This window comes from Diuraphis noxia, unplaced genomic scaffold (assembly GCF_037042655.1).
Source record: "Diuraphis noxia isolate RWA-SAM2 unplaced genomic scaffold, SU_Dnox_SAM2 contig0002, whole genome shotgun sequence".
NCBI classification, from domain to species: domain Eukaryota; kingdom Metazoa; phylum Arthropoda; class Insecta; order Hemiptera; family Aphididae; genus Diuraphis; species Diuraphis noxia.
Window position 1 is genome coordinate 66,484,539 of NW_028301712.1, and position 22,386 is coordinate 66,506,924.

At 35.3% G+C, this 22,386-nt stretch overlaps 1 protein-coding gene and 1 long non-coding RNA gene across 7 annotated transcripts in view; one reads left to right on the plus strand and one right to left on the minus strand.

Moving 5' to 3' along the window:
- The window catches only part of LOC107170131 (homeotic protein ultrabithorax-like), a 149,127-nt gene that overhangs the window by 120,713 nt on the left and 6,028 nt on the right, over positions 1 to 22,386 (minus strand). The gene's annotated exons all lie outside the window — the stretch shown is intronic.
- Positions 1 to 22,386, plus strand: part of LOC107170132 (uncharacterized) — an 80,709-nt gene that overhangs the window by 54,149 nt on the left and 4,174 nt on the right. For 3 of the 5 annotated variants that reach the window (XR_016190112.1, XR_016190113.1, XR_016190111.1), the window contains 3 exons: positions 11,116 to 11,321; positions 14,331 to 14,459; positions 14,528 to 14,679. This is a non-coding gene — a long non-coding RNA (uncharacterized LOC107170132). Of the gene's footprint in view, positions 1 to 5,423; positions 5,553 to 11,115; positions 11,322 to 14,330; positions 14,460 to 14,527; positions 14,684 to 22,386 lie in introns of those variants that run through there. The other 2 variants (XR_016190114.1, XR_001506269.2) reach the window with 2 other exon arrangements.

Below are 22,386 nucleotides of genomic sequence, written 5' to 3' on the forward strand. Positions count from 1 at the left end.
TATTTATATCGGCGAGGTGATTACTATTATAATCTATGCGCCTAAAAGTATACTGCTGCAGTTCGGACGAAAAATTGATTGCGACGCCATTTCACGTATACTTTTATGTAAGTCAGATATATTTATATGAATGAGAATAGTGTATTTCTTTTAACATCGTATGTGTGCGTGGACAAATCGAAAATGTAATTTCTGAAAACGTTCGCTGCATGTTTGTATGTATATTACCGACGTTCTGATACACCAGTATTAAAGTGCCATTTTTGGCACTCTTCCGGAGACTTATATTTGACCGAAATTCGGAGACAAAACTTGCAGGGTCTATATATATATATGTGTGTGTGTGCGCGCGCGCGCGCGTGTTTTATATATATATATATAAGTATTTGTATTAATGCTGCTGCCGCTGCTCCGAGGTTTCTCGCTTATTATAAACGTGTAACTCTGTGTTTCTACGTAATACTAAGCGCAATTTTCATACAGCTAGTTTTCTTTTAGCACGCTGCACTGCTTTATGATATTATATATATATGTACCCTGAGGCGAAAATGAATTACGATCCGGAATGCCGGAAAGCGACACGGCGCAAGATTAATGTCGTTGTACCATGTATAGTTATATACGGGACAAACGGGCGCGGGTCCCGTCGGAAAAAGCCTGGGCCACAACCCACCACTACGCCGTCTGTGAAAAGCGGAGCGGTGGCCAGGGGGAGGTGGCGGCGTTTAAGCGGGGAGCGGGGGGGGGGGGGTTGTAATAATTATTTTAACAGTGAACTCCATTAGCGACTATAAGGTGCTTGGTGGCGGCGGGGCAGTGACGTTTATCATTTGAAAAATAACCTCCCCCGTATATATACGCATATACGCACACATAAATATATACAATACGCAGAAACGTATATATATGATGTAATACCGGTGCTGCTGCAGGAACTCTACTGCACGCCACCGCCGTTGCAACGTCCGGGTGGCGACGACCGTCGGCCGGGGCGAAGTACAGGCAATTAAGATCACCGATCTTACAACCACCTTGGAGTTATTTTTTTCCTCCTTATATTATTCTCTCGGTATCCAGCGCGCGACGATTATATAGCGTGCGCGCATACTGCTCGTCGTCGACTTATTAAAGGGACCGTCGGAGAAAAAAAAGGTCTTCTTATCGGGCGAGCGCAAAAATAAAAAACGCGAAATAAAATTAGGAGGAGAGGCGGAGAAAAAATTAAATCGTTTAAAAAAATAAAATAAAGTAAAAGCTCCTTTTGTGTACCGGCGATGATTTACCGCACGGTTTTTATCTGGCCGGCAATAAATCGCGGGCTCCCGCGCGACGGCTGTGGCAGGGTAGGTATATATATGTAGGAAAAAATTGCATCGGCGCGAACCCCCTTCGCCGGGGTGGAGTATATGTATTGTGTGTGTGTGTGTTCGTATGGATTATATATATATATATTATTTATTTTTTAAGAGTTATATGCACTCATATTTTCAATGCCTATCGCCTCCTTTTGTGAATACTTTGCTCATTATGTATACACACGAATCCATTACCGGGCATCGTGGTTTGTCTTATCGCCACTTCACCGCGTTTATTCAACGTTTTTTCGGCAATAACTTTCCGAGACGTACCCACCATACATACTTATATAATACATATAATTTTATATATACACATAATACGGGCAAAGTATATAGGTACTGCGCCTGCACGTTTCACGACGCTGTTAATTCCAACAAGTATTCCGCAACGCGTGAGTATATGTACCTTCTGTTGGATATAAAATGTTTATATACATGATGTATATTGTATAAAAATAAATAATAATATTCCAAAGCGACTAAATTGCCATCGCTCTTTTTAGATGTAAGCGGCGGCACGTGACGATGTCACTTTGCGTTTTGGAATTATTCGAAACTCCGGTGTTTGATCAATTTAATATATATCATCTACGATTAATATTATATTCGCAGGGGTAAAGTTCCGTGCATAATGAACTAACAACATGGTAAAAATGAGATTTAATTTTAACTAACGACGCTGCTATTAATTATTTTGATATCGTGCCTAAGTGTTTTAGTATAAAACGGTACAAGTAATTAAAACGAAAACCGGTTGTCATAAAATTCGGTACTTCATTGTCGTCACGCATGACCGTCGTATGCATATATAGATATTTTAACACATACTAATAATGTATATAAACTATGTTATATAGTGTGACTATAAACATTGAAACGTGTCGTGCCTATATGACATCTTTGCGCGAATGAGCCACGTTTGGCGCATTATTCTACGTTGCACACTAAGTACCCACTCCCTTTAGCGAATACGGGTGCAAATGGTTTATGGACATAAGTACCTCACGTTCCGCACAAAAATTGCTAAAGATCAAATGGCCGCGCGCATGGGGGAGATATATACCACAACAGTGCACGTGTAATAATTATATCGGAACATATATTATATATATATATAAAATAGTATTATTATAGTAATAATAATAAAGATGATGATACACGTTGACCGTCGTACACATATAGGCATACATATAATAAATACATCGTTTCGTATTATACGTATACAGAGCGAGAGAAAACCGGAGACTGCGCATGCACCTGACATAAACTCGTCGGCAATCATATTATGCATACATACTTATGGGTTCATGTGAATACAACATGCATCATACAGTATAATATATATAGACTCCCTAGCGTCGTGGTTGAATTTCCACGAGCACGCTGTATACACTTGCCCTACCGTGTGGGTCCATACATCGCCTACGGGATGCTATATTGCCGTGTCCGCGAGTGTGTGCCGAACAATTTGGCGTAATCTGGGCACAATACCAAAGGGGTCTCTGTCCGCTCATTCCAACTCACTCTCTCCCTCTGCCTCTAACTCTCAAAGTTTCAGTCTGTATACAACGCGAACAGGGACACGCAACGGAGAGAATAAATCACAAGCACCTCGACTTTTCACGTCGCCTGCGAAAAGCATTCCTCACTCGGTCATATATTTAAGAATCTACCGCACGCGCGTCCGAACGGCTTACGCAAGTGTCATATATATATATGTGTACGCGTTATTATTTATATATATATATACGCAGAGCGCGAATATTATGTGTGTGTTGTTTTACGATAGGAAACAATTTTAATTTTTCCCCCACATATATATGGGTGCCTATATGGCTATATATATGCGATCTTAGTTTTTGCGGCAATAATACTTGTATTTTTTTCCCACCCCAACCACCCGGGCTGGCGAGCTTTAAACTTTTTCTCCGTTCTATATTATACATATATATATATATATATATATATATATATATATATGTTGTCTGGAGAGAAATTAGTTTCTGCACACGCACACGCACACACGCACAAATGGTCGACCGGAGGGCGGGCCGCGAGGCCATGCATCAAACCCTATATACGTATATATATATGGACATGAGCGCGGAGACTTTTAACCGCGCGCGCCATTCACACACACACACACACACACACACACACACACGCACACAACCATGGCATAGAGTTGTCGGTTACTGTGGCGGCTGGGGAAGAAAAAACGGACGGTTCTCTCTTTCTTTCTAATTGAGATGTTACCGGTGATGTATTGCCCAAAGTAATTCTACCACCCCCACACTGCGGCCGAATAGAGCAAAAACGAGTTTGTGATACAAAAACCATTTACCATTCGACTCTCACGAATAACGCAGTTACACAGCAACATAAAATATTAGAATATTTTGAAATTTTGGAACAGTCGCGGGACGAATAAAAATGCAAGAAAAAATAAATAAAATAACGATCAAAATCATTGGGTATCCGACCTACTAGGTGTATATTATATAACCACTTCAAGCCTTCCGAAAACCTATGACACGTTTTTCGACCCGTATATTATATTACAACGGTGTTAATCGGCCATTTGGGTGTATGTTCTAATTTCTGATTATAGAATAATTTGTTTTATTTAAAAAAATCTCACACATCGTTGGTAGAAAAATTACTCCGGCACGTATAGATGTAGTACGTGAGCACTATAATAGTTGTGTACAGTGTCGTTGTGAAATACAATTACGCGTTCACCTTGCCGCCGGAATCTACCGATCTTACCACCACATCCTAAACATAAAATGTATTTAAGGCTGCGTGGGGCGAGTGCGTGTTAATATAAACGAGTGTTAATTTAGTACTCGTTAATTATTATTATCATCGCGACCTGACGAATTTTCTTGTGTTGCATATATAATATATATATAATACGAACCGTCTTATTAAAGGTATAATAAATCTGTAATAGGTAACTATCGTATAATTAATAATATATATCAAAGTAATAAGTACATATAGGTATGTGTATATACATATATTTATCCGATAATATTTTGAAAATGCCGTAGGAAATAATTACCGTCGTCTATACATATTACATACCTGTGTGTATACGTACAATAATAATATTATATAGGTGAACTGTTTGTAATAATATAAAGTAATTATAAACTAATAAATAATAAAATTCCATGAGCATTCGAAGAACGACTTCTTCATATTATAAACACTCGTAAATTTATAACATAAAAGGGTATATCGCGTATCGGTGCAGCGGTTAAACAGTCAGCTCCGTACACGTTTATACTTTATACTATATCAAGTACCGGAACCGTTTACGATCAAATCGACAGCGGATTGGTTTTCAAGGAGTGTGCCTAAAAAAAGGTTGTAAAATATAAATCGCGTATCGTCCGCGAGCTAACAAAAAATTCTTACGCGTTATTTTGATTGCAAATGACCACAGAACATAATACAATAAGACGTCCTGTAGCGACGCGAACGCGTAAAAAAATACGGAGTGCGCAAATAAAACATAAATGAGAACAAAAATGTGTCGAAATATTTGCTACCGGATTCTAAAAATGATTTTTTTTTGTAAGTCGTAAAACCGATTTCACGCTACTCAATAAGGTCTAACGCTACTGTTTGGATAGTCGGACGAGTCTCCGGCGGCGGCGGTGATCGTGGAGCGTACAGAATCGAAATGCAGGCATTGTCAACGGGTCTCGAGGTTAGGGGTACAGACCTACCTATAATACCTACACACACACACACACATATATGTGCATACGTGTGCAACCCGAGTTCGCAATGTAGGCACAGCGCATATATATATGCCGCTTCAGTCACCGCGTGCAGTGGCAATGATGGCGGTGTCCCCGGGTGAGGCCTATTGTGAGGACGATACAGTATTATGTTATTATATACCTGAGGGTGTCCAAAAGACAAACAAAGGGGATGCCGAAAACGAGTTTCACCTTTGGAAACTTTCACTTTACGTAATTTATTGCCCGACGTGCGTGCGTGCGTTCGTGTATTATTGTATATACAGGGCACAATAATGCCGATGACAGTGCACGTACCCACACATGTATGATATGTGTACGGTACCTAGCCCTTAGTTGAAATTCGTCGCATTTCGTCGAACGCGTCCGCGCTGGAATCATCACCGTCACCACCGTTCAACGCCACCGCCCGCCACCGGTAAGTGCTGCAGTTTGTTTCACTATATTTATACGTTTACAGTAAACCGTTCGCCACCTACCTCCATAAAGCTTAAAAGTATCTATTTAATATAGTAGGTACCTAACCTAACCTATAGAAGGTATATATTACAGATAGGTATAATTACATAACGCGTACCTACGATGTGTAAATCTTGGTTGACGCATTAAAAATAATTTTATCCTTGCCGCAGTCGCGAATCTGTTATTATTATTATTATTATCAATATTATTATTGCTTCCTCATCAATGGAAAATGAACATGACGTGGTTTAACCTCATCCTCACCAGGCCGTAATAGAGCGCACACTGTACGTTATTACACATATAATAATATATAATATTGCGAGCGACGAGATTTATACATGTATAAGTATATATATGAATGTGTATGTGTTTGTGTGCGTGCGTGTGTGTGTGTGTGTGTGTATACATGTTTGTATACACGTTATAAGAGGGTTTCTTATATTGATTTAAACGGGTCTCCTGGGCATGCTAAATATCCGTCCGGCAGCCGCTCGCCGCCGGGCCCTGCCATTTTGCCCCTTAAGGGGTGACACACGCACACCGTCCCTCCCGCACCGTGCCACGAAACCCGAAAAGCCTCGCCACACCGCCACACCCGCCCCCCACCCACGCGCACATAGGTCATTCGCGTGTAATAATATAAATTCTCGTAAAATATACATAATAATATTAGGCGTGTTTATATTATATTTTAGTACGTCCGACACAATATAATATTACATGCGTTTCATTACACAATATTAGTATTGTTTTTTCTTTAGTTTACATAATTTTCTTCATCGCCCGAGGCAATTTGTTTCGCACTGTATAATAATTCGCGAGTCGCCGTAAATGATTATCGATACAAATTTACCGAGTTGTGGATTATAAATTTCAATTCTCAATTCTACCGCGGTCCACGAGAAGAATCTTTTCGGTAATTTGCAAAAAAATAAATAAAACAACGTTGGTTTAGAAAAAAAAAATTAACATATTTAAGCTATCACACATCACGAGTGGTTTCCGTGTAACCATAATTATTGTCACGTAGGCAAACTACCGGTTTCGAATTCGTACGCATAAATGTGAACATATTTCCAAATATCGCCACCGATGATCGGAACATTTAACGAGTATGCATGCTAAACCAAAGCGATTCCGCACTGGACCCGATCAAGGCGAACGAGGAAATTATAAATCTAATCCACTGACAATCACTAATTAATAACGTCATGCGCGAATAAATTAATTTATAATAAAAGTTGTGCGAAACGAGTGCATTGCGTTGTAATATATATCAAACAAAATTCACATAATATATTCTGTTATTGTTAAACTAGATAATGAAGTGAAAAAACATTTATCGGTGGCGCCTGCACATTTTTGCTCATTAAACCCAGACGATTCATCCTTATTATGATTATGATAGATAATGTTTATAGCTGATTACATAACTTTATATTGTTATAATATTACAACAAAATTATTATTGTACATCGCATTATTACATAAAACATAATATAAACTATAAACATTTATGAGTCGCGTGTTCAACGGATTTATTAGCCATCTCTATCGACGGCAAACCGATTATATAACATTTGATTTTTAATCCTTTACATAAAAATACCTTATATACTCGTATAAATTGTATGTCACATATATGGAACGCTGTATATGACGTGCATGTGTCTAATGTGTCAAGGCAAATTGGATCGTAATTGTTATTATTGTACTAATTAATGATAACAATTATATGTGATCCGAAGATAGGATAATATATTATTACATGATAAATTTATTTTTAAATGACTTTTGAATGCTACGTATACAGGTGGATTTATGTCTACATCACAGTTGAATAAAACATTGTACATAGGTACTATATATTATAAGGTTTAAATGTTTGATGATCGCACACGAGCTAAGCTAGTTGTTTTGAATACTTAAAAAACATTCTACGCTATGGCATTTAATTTATTATGATTTTTATAACGTAATTTTAACGGCGCGCGTATAATGTGTCTCACTTAATTCGTATACAATATTTATTGTATACTCGTACTCTTTCAACTATCATTAATTTATTGATTGTACAATCCAAGTGATAAATATCGTTAACATACTCAGTTCCGCAGCCGTAAAAACGCGTATTATAGACCACATCACACCTAGTCCAACGTATAAAATAACGACCACCTCGACGAACAACAGGAACACGAATTTCGGGAGAACGGGTCACACTGCATACTTAATAGCCCAACACTCTATATAATATATCGTAAACTGTAGCTATTATGTATATTATATTCTAATATACGTACACAAGTCGTACTATGTTATTGCAAACACAAGATTTAGGGCATACGAAGAGGAAGTGGCAGCGGCACCGGTGGTTATCGCGTAGTCCGAGAGGCCGTTGTCCACTCTCTTGCGCCTAGATAATAATTTATTATGTACCTACTCGTATTATAATATTATTATATTTATGCGCATGTAGTATCGTTTTCCTCGGAAGTCAACCGCGCACGGACGATAAGGCTGTTTGCTCAAAACCAAGTGGTCACCACCCCGCATCGAAGCACACGCACACACTATACATACCGGTCAACCGGAATTTAATTTGTCGCTTATAGTAATATATTATTATCTTAACGACATTACACACCGCGGTGTGTACGATCGAGTAAATCTCGTTTTTCTCCCGGCTCGCGAGCGGTCCTCGACCCGAACGAGGTTCGCGTTAAAACAACAAGGATACAATAATAATAATACTTATTATTATTATTATTATAACGGTCGAAAACTTTTCGGAAGCCCACACTGCCGACTCCTCGACGACCCGCGGCCGATGATAATATTTTCATACTCGACGTACACATCAACCAAACACTCGTCGACGAGTGCGCACCGCGTGTTTAGGACTTGCAGTATAGTCGGCACTTCGACACGTTATCCGGAAATCCGCGTGACATTTCGCGACGTATTTTGGACTTCGTTTATATTGTATAAACATGCAATTTATTACCTATTTTATGGCGGCATGATATCAGTGATATATTTTATTATATTATTATATATATATATATATATATATATATATATATATATATATATATATATATATATATGTGTGTGTGTGAGTTTGTGGCGTATACACAGACACACTCATACGCGCACATCGCGCGTATAATTGGGGTCACTTCCTTCCTTCCTTCCTTCCGGTCCTTCGGTCGGAAACTCACGCAAGCACACACATACACACATACCCGTTGAGCGCACACATGGTCGGAAAAAGGTCCTCGGCCACGGCACGTCACGTCCACCTATACACCTATTTGAATACTATGCGTACCTCGACGGGGTAGACTCGCGCACGCCCGTCGCTTGACCGCCACCACGGAAGCGGGTGTACGCTACTTGATACATGACCGGATTACGAAAGTTTTAATGCACACATTATACACGAAAATAATACATACAGGACGATTGTTTAATCATGAACGGACGGGCAATTTTTTAGGAAACGTTTTGATGAATTCTTGAAACGATTATTTTTTTTTTTTTTTGATAATTTTAATTGGACGTAATCTATACGACCTACCTACATGGTTGTCATGGGGAAATTTAAAACAGCAGTAGGTATATTTACATTTTCTGAACATAAAATTGTCTTATGTAGTCTTGTCGAGATACCGTCAGATTCACGATAATGCCATCATGACCACTCTGTACCTACGTGTTACGAGAGGGTTTCGCGTGGCTTTTAGCGCTGCTCGAAAAACGCTCAGCCGCTTGCCGCTGCACACATGTTCAACTATATAATTAATATTAATATTATTATTATTATTATTGTTGCAATTTGTTATTCGGTTCGGCCTGAAACGCCGGAAAAGCGACAAATTTAAATATAATCACACATAATCCATCGATGCCTCCCGATGCCCGGCCGTAATAATTATATTATATACATGTATATATATATATATTATTATAATAATTGATATACGCTTATTGTACGCATATTTTAACGATAACTCTGCCGCGCGCGATCGCGAATTCGGCCGGAAATCTATTGCGCGCCGAGTCCGTTTACATACATTGTAAACCCTTTTGCGGCGCGTAAAACGTATAAATTTCTCGTTTTAAATCGATAATACGCTCGCGGTGTATTATTTTAGCTAGCACACGTATATTTAGTGTATTAATATTATAAATTCTAACGCTAGGCGATTATTGCGTTGTTACTAGGTATACATGTTATACGACGTATATTATTCATCGTGTTTATTGGAAAATAATCGAACGATTTCACCGGCAGCGTCGCCGGCGCCTTGGAGTTCGGGTTTTTTTTTTCTAATAAATATTGTGTCGAAAGCGACGGAAACTGGTTGACAAGATCTACACATATATTATAAGCGTTGTATATAGGATATACTGTCAAAACATATTATTTTATAATTTTATAAAAAACGATGTGCCTGTATTATAATACTGTGACGATAAAGGCGTAGGATAAAATGCGGACATTTTGAAAACCTATAATATATTATACATAGGTATAGCTTCATCATATACATATATTACGGATATACCTACCGCTGATCGATTACCGTTGAAATAATAATAATAATGATTAGGTACCTCTGAGGGAATATTATGTTGTGATATGATATTATAAAACACGTGGTGGCCAATGTAAAAAAAAAATTTATAAATCGTTTGAAATAATAGGTATATGCTTTATATATAATATATATACGTATAATTGCTGAAAGGCTGATATTGATAACGCCATCGACCACTCACGACTGAATAACACAAAATGACCTATATTTGTATTTTTTTATATCAACGACGACTTATATAGAGTAAATCAACCTTAGGTCTTTTAATTCAATATTTTAATCCAATAGCTTTTTTTTTTTTGCTAAGTAATTATTGAATAATTCAAAACCATTGTGTTTTGCTTTTGCTGCAGTCGATTTGTAAACATACGGAGATTTCATAATGAATATTATTGAATAATTTCGAATGCATACACGTATAATTGTATATTTGATTTTTTATAACAACACTTGAAAATATTGTTATAATAATAAATTCGTCTTTTAGCTCGAAAACCTAATTCACCATATAATGGTATGCATGCAAGTATTTTGTTTATCTATAACGTATATATTATAATCAACGTTGATACATACATATCATATAGCCGCATTAAACCTAACTAGTAACTATATTAATATATTAAGTATAAAACATTTGTTGGCTGCGTATTGCAATACATCATTTAATAGTAATTTAATTTAGTTGATTTTCATGTTCCCATCATGATCGAGTGTATATATAGGTACTAGATATAGGTAGTAGGTACTACACATAATATATGCTCAGATATAATTTATTATAAGAAAAACACGGGTTGTCTCAATCGTATATGTATAATACTCGTAATAATAATGTTAAAATATTCAACTGTACATATATTATCATACAAAATTCTAATCGCGTTCGTAATTTGCGTTTTTTTTCAGAACATCATATTTTACAATGTGCACCTTCGATTCAATTATTAGTGAATTTAATGGATTGCTACAGGTTTTCAACGCATGCTGCACAACTATTGCATACCTATTCAGTATTATTGCACTTACGATTCCTACTTAGCTATACCTACTCGGTTTCAGTAGTCAAACATTTCGTTATGGAGCTAAATGTTAGCCAGTAACGGCTAATATAGGTAAGCCGATTTCTGATTAATAAAATAATGATAGACTTATTATGATATAGCAGTATAATAGTTTTATTTAACCTACTGTTAATTAATATTTTATAATCATTAATATAATATTATATTCGATGATAAATTTTAAATTTAAAAAAATCTGACGCGAAATATTCAACACTTAATAATAACGATTCACGTTTATCTTCGTCCAAGCAGTTTTATCTGTTGGGTAGGATTTTTTCACAAATTATTTGTTATTCGAACAGTTGAGGTCGTTATGATAATATTTGTGTATTAAACATAGGTATAGATATACTGTGAAAAATTGTTTTTTATTCGTTTTAATTTACTATCAATATTTTATAGCGCATATTGTTTATTATTATTAATTATCAATCGTCGTTATTATAATACTATAATAGTGTACGTATGTACCTAATATAGCAGTAATATTAATTTCGTGTTGATTGAATAAACAATTAACAGAGCCACGTCAAAATCGGCGTGCAAAAAACACATATTTATACAAATTAATTATTATGTATATGCGTTATTACACTCGTCGCATATTTATCGATTTTAATGGCGTGCGCACGTATATATTACGATGTTTTAACGACGTAGGTGGGTGCCTACATAATATATATTTAAATTTTACAGGTATATATTATAACATTATATTACATTACTGCCCATGTTTTAGCACGTTTATAAGTACCTGTATTGCACACATCTATAATACACGCGTAATATGTATTTTAAACGGCGCTTTTTTTTTTCGTTAGATACTGTTTTTGTTTAGGTGTTTTGCCGATCAAACTTGAAACAACGAAACGTGCCACAGCCATTTCACGTGTTTACCTGAATATACTCGTACAATGATATCGCGTTATGTCATCACACTCGGTATGATACGGTATTAATTAATAATACCTATGTGGCTATGTGTTTTGATTAGTGTTTGCAATAGTCGACGCGATATGATAATATTTTATAGCTGCTATTCGTAACGATCAAATGGACAGCTCGGTCAAAACGATTAAAAAAAAAAAAAAAAAAAAAAAAAAAAAAAAAAAAAAAAAAAAACGAAATACATATTATAACAAAAATAGCAAACCATAAAAGTTGGTGCACGCAATACGGGTCGTGTGCATTTCTTATGCACTTGCAGGGTGTAGGTATATACCGCAGCAGCTGCAGGTATATATATATTAATAGTGTATAGGTATACTTTGTGGGCGGCAACTGCTGCAGCAGCGCCCGAGAAGTCGGCACAACGTACTCCGCTCGATGGTTTATTACAACGACGTTTTATTATTTGCACGCCATTTGCGAACGTTTAAAACGCCGTTTAATAATATCGGTGTAGTTACACACGTCATGTACATTAAAATAATAATAAGCAATTAACCGAAAGCAATAACATGAAAAATGAGAAAAAGAAAGAAAACGTGTTATAAATCGTTATAGTCGAGTCGCGAGTTTAATTACTGCAGTTGTTGTTAGTTATTTATTTATTTTTATATAGACATGTGTATACTTTTTTTTACATATTATAAATATTATTTTCCATTTTTTTCCGCTCCGAGTAACATTCCCGCCGTTCGACTGGTTTACACCGCTATGACCGCTACCACCATAACAAGTAATAATGTAAAATAGTATATTAATATGTACACAATATAATATACTGCAACAATCATAAGAACAATGTATATTTATTTATTATTGTTTTTTTTTCTCTCGTTCTCTATGCTCGGTATCCCATCACACGAGTTATACCTACTTGACGGACGTTGTGGGAATTTTATTTCCTTTTTTACCCTATTAGCGAGCGTACATCGGCGTCGTGGCTGCCGCCACCGTCGTGGTTATGGAAACGGATTTATGGCCGGACTCCAAAAGAGGATTGCGGCGATACGCATTGGAAAACTTGCGAAAGCGCATATGTATGGTATTTATAAACGTGTGGGTGTGTGTATGTGTGTTTGTGGTTTATATTTCGGGAAAGGGTGATCAATAAATCCCGCAATTGTGTATGTGAACGAACACGGGAGCGCGCGTATGTGGGCTCCGTGTATAACACGACCTGTTGGGGATTCGAAACAAGACATTTTTAGGTGCGCCTCGTGCGAGTGAATATTATTTAACAATCTAGGTATATTATATTATTATGAGTAGTTCGTTATATATGTTCATTCGTTCCGCGATCTAAGGCCAAGTCGGTGCATTGTCAATCGCGTTTTCCAATGCATATAGGATATTCCATAATATATTATATGTATGTAGGTTTTTATAAAACTCTCTCTATAGATGTGTACGAGTGACCCTGTAAAATGAGCCACTAACCACGACGTCGATTGCGCCCATATAACGTGTTCGGTATATATTACCTACATAATATTCATATACCTTCTCGGCAAGACTAAATTAAAATTTTAACGAAATCGCAACTATTCGCGCGCGGGCGTGTGTGTGTGTGTGTGTGAGATTGAGAGAGTAAGCGATATTGAGCGTGCGCGCGCGCGCGCGTGTGTGTGTGTATTAGATGCCTATGGCCGCAAACTAAGAGACCGCTTTGTTATTCCGTATAGGTACATACATAATATTATATATAGACGCGCGACGGGACGTTCGCCTATAAAACATATCATATATCATAACGTAATATATTGTAAATCGAAAATATCTATTTTACATGGTCCCGCCGGCCATCGTCGTGTACCAATGCGTTTTTACCGTAGGTATATTACGAACCGTAAATTATACAGGTACGTCCGAGAAGCGTTTTGTTTCATGAATAGATATTCAACCTATACTATTAGGTATTTTAATACGATACAGCGATAATGACAAACGGCTTGTAACACGATAATACTATATGCAGCTTGTTAAAAAATGATTATATACATTTTTGACGGAGCGCACTGATGTCCGTTCAAAATTATTTAAATTACATTGTACACATTTGCTTATTATACCTACAGAAATCAAATATATTATTTTATTGTGTGGTCTTAGATTTGTCGAATGAACGAGTTAGAGAATCCAGCAGAACACCGCGGAATACCTATAGATACACAGATGTATAACAATATTGCAGTGTTATGATATCACTATTCTTCATTTAACTGGTACAGAGCCGCAGAGGTAAATTAACAGTTTATGTATAGTATTTATCAAAATTTAATTTAATTATTTCCTTAATTATGTTTCAGGTCTGTTATATATAGTTTTTGATGGCTGACTACTTTGTTAAATTAATTTTTTTTTACGTTTGAACTGTTACGCTTCCGACATATTTGCATAAAACAATGGAATTATTAAAACTAAATTGAAACCTAGCTGTGAACATTATACACATTTAAACGTAGGTATATATATATATAATTTAGTCGTAAAATGTTTTTAAATACGGTTAAAAACAAAAATTGATTAAAAATAATAAATAGACTGCGTGCATGTTATGTGCAGTGTGTGTGAATTTAAAAATATATTTTATGCGCCATGTGTAGGTTATGAGAAGCCATTTGACGATTTCGTTTAAACAAGCAAAATTTATATTATTTTCTGTGATGATGTGTGATGATAATCTGTCGTAAGACTGATGAGCGGTCAATGTAGAAAAGATAAATGAAATAAAACTTCTTTAAAAAAACTAAAACTTAAAATTTTCTAATTAAAAGGCCAGTATTCTTTTGATGTACAGAAATTGAAAAACGAAAATATGAGGAAAAATTAAATACACACACAGCTCTAGGGCCATATAGAAACTGTTTGATAAGCAACCGCAGAAGGTTGAACATGTACCAGGTTAGGTTAGATCTGTGAATCGATTAGTTTTTCGTGATCATAATCTAGAACTACTTCGAGACATATAATTTATTGCCGTATGTCAAAAAAATATTGTAATCGAAACAAGATTTAAATTGCATTTGTTCATTATATTCAGTACATACCTAATTACCTAAAAGTCATATCTCATATTATGGTTTATAATTTTTCTATTCTTTGTGCCTATTATATACGCCAGCATGGCTCGCATAGGTACATCATATAATTTATTAGTGTATTACCTATGTATGTATAAGCTCGGTGCCAACCTTTTAAGATACCTAAACGCTGATTTAGATATAAACAAGTACGATACTGTATATTATGCGTCTTAATGCAGAAATACGTTCATTGTCGACGACTTGGCGCAGTGTGTGTGTGTCGTGTATAACGAAATTCATTCAAGGTTTTGCTCGTTGAGAAAGGTTGTGTATTTTTAATGAACGAATGTCATCGGCTTAATAAAAACTAGAATAATACAAATAATAGAAAAACATAATACAATATTAGATTGTTTCTAATTAATCTCGCGGCTTACTCTTTACCGGCTACCCATCACGAAGTACCTATATTTTGTGTATATATATGCACGATATACTATAGTACATATATATATAAATAATACTATATAAAACATCTGGACCGTGACACGCGCCGCCGCCGTTCGTCTAAACTATTATTGTAATATTATAATATTTTTAGTGTATATACAATAAGTAACGACGCCAAGTACATATTTCACACACGCGCGAGTCTAAGGCGCAAATTTACATATCGTTTTACGTATACCAACACGTTTAATATATTTTATACCTACTACATAATAATACTATCACGGTTTAAGTGTTTAACTATTACTCCGCTACACTATTGTCTATTATTATTACAACTACTATTACTACTGTAATAATAACAACCACTAGTACGATTACCGAATTACGCAGCGTATGTATATACGAGTATTAGTGTTTATAGTTTATGTATATAATATTCTATAATATATACATGTAAATGCGCGGTGGTCGTCGTCCCGTGACGCGGAGGACGGACTGGTGTAATAAAAATAATAAAAATGTCCAATAATGACGATATAAACTTAAAAACGTGAAAAAAAAATAAACGAGAAAAAAATAAGTAGGCTATAATAAGTATGGGCGCTTGTCGAACGATTATCGTCGACCGCCGACACGGGGGCCCCGTTAACAGCTAATAAAAGTCCGAGCGTCGTCGGATTCCGTTTTTATGAGCGCGCGCGCGCTCGTCTCTCTGGTCTGTGATGTTTATTAGTATTTTATCGTTGAGACGGGTTTTATTTTTTTCCTCGAAAATCTGATTCGGTTTTAAATTTATTGTCGGTGGCATCCGACGATCGCGCGATAATAATATTATCGTTACTATAGGTGCATGATAGGTTTATTATAATATCGTGCCAAGAGATGAGATGAGCCGCGACAGCGACATCCGTATAAATAACACATCAGAGTAAGTTGTTGTACCACTTATACCTGATCGGGCCGCGACCGATGACGACGGTGTCAACGAACGCGTCATCTGTCGGACAAAAACTGTGATGGTTTCGCGTTTTTTCGGTTTATTGTTCGTTCCCCCACCCGGTCGTCGGCCATTACCGACATACTATTTCGTTTAATACGTATCACGCATAACACGCACGCACGCACGCACACACACACACACACACACACACACACACATATAATATCGTAGCGATTGTGGTAAGGGGGTGGTCGAAAATGCGTTACGACCCTCTGGGTAATGGCCCGGCAATTGGGTCAGCCGTTGACCTTGGAATACGTGCACACGCTGCACAGCTGATCGCGCCCACAATGGATGATCGTCATAACATTATCATATTATTACTACTAAATGACTTTGTAGTTTGTATCGTTACAGCCGCGGTACAACATCATTACGCGCATCAACTGATGATCGCAAACCTGCCGGAAGAACTCGCGAGAAATCATTTCCGGTGACTTACCGTCTTTCCATGCGTCATTGTTTGGCAATTGGAAAACGGTTATCAACGATAGTGAAATATTAATGTGTATCGTCGTATTCGCTGAGCATCCGCCGACAATAATTATTACCTAATACTGCGAGCCTGACACTTGTCGCCGTTCCCCGTGATTTAAGCCATGGCCACCATTTAATTATATTAGGATCGAACTCTGTTAGTGTCGTTTTCACTCGATTATGATGTTGTACGCTAGCGCTACAAGAAAATTAAGTTTCGGATACCCACCAATGTCGTCTCCGTTTTGGTAAACTTAGGGTTTTGGGGACCCGTGCAGGACGAAAACGAGTGTAAGGCAATGATTACAATTAATAATTATAGGTAGAGGTACGTATACTTTGTACCTATATTACAAACGGCGTCGCGTATTTTAATTGTCCATCCGTCGTTTTATATTATACACATCGAGATATCACGGCAAAAAGGTTGGACCTATGTATAAATATTCGTGTCAAACGGTCATTATAACGCGTGTTTGTTGCGTATTATAATATATTATACTCGTGTTATATATTATATATTATAATATTATTGTTTGCGTCTGCTTATTTTCGTGTATCGGTCTAGACTCAATCTCGTCGCGTCGTATAACTATAATTTATAATACCACTGGAATAATATAGGTGTATACGATATACTTAGATATATTATATATTATGCACGATAAGTTTTAAAACGTGTAATTATGCAGACTGAGCCGTGTACACAACCGTAATAAGTAGTTACTATTAAAATATTTCACATAAATTAATTATTGTTTTAACAATTTTTACATTTTTTTTGTTTTTTATAGGTAATTAATTCATAACGCCATTACTGTGTTATAGTATAGGTTGGTATCTACAATTTAGGCATATAGATTATAAAAATATACATACATGTACCGCAGACCATTGTATTACATCACTGCGAACATTACGAACAATTATATATTCGTATAGAATAAATACGAAATCACGAGAGTACAAAAAATTAAACTATTGTTATCTTTGTCATTTAAGACATTTTCGAGACCATTTCCGTACAACAAACAGCGCCTTCTATGACACGCAAGGCGGTAAAACGATTTCAGGCAGCCCAATTTTTTAATTTATAATAAAAGTACGTAGGTACACACGCGCGCACATGCACACACACACACGTAAACGTACACATCTCAGTCTGCAATATCGTTTGTATTTTAACGTACCCATAACAAACATGTGAATGCATAATATGCGACTTCCTACAATATATATTATATAGGTGTATATACACATATATATAGATGGACCGGTGTGGCGTACAAGCGTGTATTTCGCCAATCGTAATATATTAATAAAATAATAATATGCGCAATTAATAATGACGTTTATGAATAATCGCTGAAAGTATTTCACGTAGCTATCCAAGTGAGTAATGCTACTTTTCACGTACCAACGTCCGAACGTAATGTTATATAAACTTTGCACATAGCACTCGTCTAATATAACATAAACGGTCGTAATTTGTAACGTAGATACATAATATATTGCCTATTGGACAAAGTTCTCACATCCGCACGGTGTTATTTCAAAATATAAAAACTAGCTAATAATCTATACATCCGTTTTCAGTAGTTGTAATAAGTGCATAATAGGTAGGTATATATATATATATTATATGAACACGATTTGTATACGAATACGCAATAATTATACGTTTCGGTATTGCATTTTAATAAACATCCATGTCGTATTTAACATACATTATATATATATATCAGGTGCAAGTAGGTAGGTACCTATTGAAAATAATCGTTTTTATATTACAGTATTTAGAATGGTATATGTTTATGACGATGAAGATAAAAAAACTTTTTACAATTCAAATAATTTATATAGGTACGAGTCGATTATTGTTTCATATTATGTTTACGTTAGAACCGGAAATGGAATTTGTTCGAATTAATTATAAAAATATATGTAAACTTCCGCATAAGTTTCAAATTTACCGATTGTTCGCGTAAAAGTATTGTAAATTCACGTGGACGGGATGAAAACGTTTCTATTATTGTTATTGGGATACTTAATAACAAACCGCTTCGTCTGTATTCCTTGCATGCGGATGGTGGTATAAATGTTTTAGACGAATAAACTTTTCTTTTCATGAGGTGTATTAACGCGTGTGTTAAAATAAAAATAAATCCGTTGTTAAATATTATTATTATTATTATAAATAAAAAAAAAAAAAACCATTTCAGTTTAATCTGACCGTGTTAATACACCATCCGGTAGTTATACATTCAGTGCTTGTATAGTATAATATTGTATTATACCAGTTTTACAGTCATCTAAATCTCCGGGGATGATATTTGAGTATATTCTATTATATAGTAAGCATGTAACCAGCCAACTTGTACTTTAAAAGTATCATTAAGGTATTATAAATATCTTGGTTTATCAGTTATTTAAAATCATATTTTCGCGTCAGTACCTATATTATGATTTATGATATATTATTATTTATTATTTGTAGTCACTGTTGCACCTAGACATGTTTACGATTGTAGGTGATTTGTATAACATAATAGAGTGCAAAGTTTTAATTATTTCCAAATGGTTATCGACTATATTATAGAATTTCGATTTTTATAGTAAAAGTATGTATTATTATATATCTCAATTTATATTTACTTAATAATATTTTAAATCATTGAATAGCAACAATTGTTATATTATTCATAAAGATATAATATCTTATAGATCAGTCATATATATAATAAATATGTATATTATTATGCACGTTGATATTTTAAGCTTATGGAGTATTATGTCATGAAACTTCTATGAACTTTTTGTCTACTATTTTATTATAATAGTCCATCGGAGAGACATCATACAGTACACTATCTATCTTGTTTTTATTTCGGTTGTATTTATCTTACAGATTTCTAAGTTATTTAAATGATAATATTGTATACTTGTTGATGAGGCTCGAGACTTAAACATTGTGTGGATGTGTGTAACTTCTGATATATTATCTAGGTATAATATTATATTCATTGGCTCAATGTTTAGATTAGGTTTATTTATTAAGTGATTTCAGATAATATACAACTAACTAGCACATGCGTAGATAACCGAAACGCATTGATTGAAAGGCTTATAAGTTTTGGCTTTTGACAGTTTGGCAATAACCCAAATAATGTATTTTTATTTTGTAAAGTAGTACTTAGAGTGGCGTGGTAAAACAATTTCTAAACTTTTACAACCACTCTGGCATTTTATATACCTATTATGTATTATATCTACCGTTTCGACTTAAATATTGTATAAAAATGAAAAGGTAATACCGTTACATTAATTAAAAGTCACAAATCGGTGCAGGTAATTATGCCTATTATAATATCAATATGTATGAGCAGTGAGAGGATAGAAATTTTTTAACACATACCCGATGACGTTCGAGAATCTAATGGAATAAAAAAAGAAAATAATGTAAAAACATTCCGAAATAATTGAAGGTCTGCGTTGAAAATAAGATCATGCTATATAGTGTATATATTGTAGGTAGGTAATATACACGTACACAAAATACGATGATTATCATTATATAACGTCCGTTGACATGACCATAGCTGCGTTACACGTTTTTAACCGAACGATATATAATAATATATAGGTAAACAGGACCGCGGGGAAACGCGCGAGTTTTAATTTGTTGGTAAATCATAATCGTTCCCTAAACGCGTATTTGTGTTTAATACCCGAGCACACACACACACACACACATACAATTCAATGTATTATATATACGATGTCGAATATTTACATAAAGTAGCCGCGGTATACGTCATAAAATATAATAACAGTAATCACCGTGTTGCGCGAATTCGTCACTAATCAAAACGCGTCGCGATATATATGTACATACATAGTAATACATAAACTGCAGTTATAATATGTATATATATATATATATATATATATTTGTAATGCCGCGATGTACTATTTTATTATAATGGCGTTAACCGCTGTAAATTAACTCACACACGCTCGATGGAATTGCCCGGTAATTTGTTATGAACCGCCATCATAATCAATACATCGTATAATATAATAATAAAATAATACCACCTACGCGTATCTATACATAATATACATTATAACGTACCAGATATACGCGCGTTAATTACCTGTAGATAACTCTACGTATCATTATACCTATAATGTATACCTACGCGTCATAAATAGGTAAATATATTACAATATTCGCGGGCACTGCAGCAGACGGACGAATTGAACGGTTTAAACAACACTTGGAACGCGGTCATTGTTGTATAATAATATTATAATACAATATGTTATTATCTATATACACGGGCCTATTGGTTCAGCGTAAGATATTACCACCAGACCATCACCACAGTACGCACTCTTATGAGTTACACATAATATATTATACTATCTATATATGTTAATATTATTCCGTCCGCATTATTATGGCGCGCTGTTTTATGATATGTTACAAGTGCACAGCGTCTCGGAATAGATGTTTGAAAAATACATATAATGTGCGTATATAACAATATCTAGCACTGCAATCTCATCGTGTAAAATAACATATTATACGAGACCGCGGTAGTCCACGTGCTCCGTAGTCGTGATGATTTGTTATAGGTAATAATACGAAGACGCACAATATATTATAATAATAAGAGTTTTACATTACTGCTGCTGCTGCTGCTGTTGCCGCTGCAGTAGCTGCAGGACTAGGATTTTTTAAAGCCACGGCGTTTAGAATTATTATGATTATTATTATATGATCATCATGCAGCAGTCGTACAAGCAACACCGAACTCACAGGGTATCGTCAACTGTTTGCAATGTTTTTTTTTTTTTGCACGACATTTTACGAGAATTTTTACGGCTATAAAGTTTATAACGCGGAACGAGGAAAAAAAATGTTTACATCGAATAAAAGTGTTTTATGATTTATAATTTGGAAATTAGCACTTTGAAATGTCACCATTTGCTATTTTTTTTTTTTTTTTGAATAATATTTTTTGATTTTACTCGGGTTATAAAACTCGTAACTATAATACGTATAGTGATATTTTGTTGGATTTATTCAGCTGAAGATATTAATTATTGAAGAGGTCGCTGTTTCGTTAATGACTTCAATTAAACATTTCATTTTTAAGTGAGTTTTTTTTTTATCAATTTCAAGGTTAATCTGTTGCACTTTTTA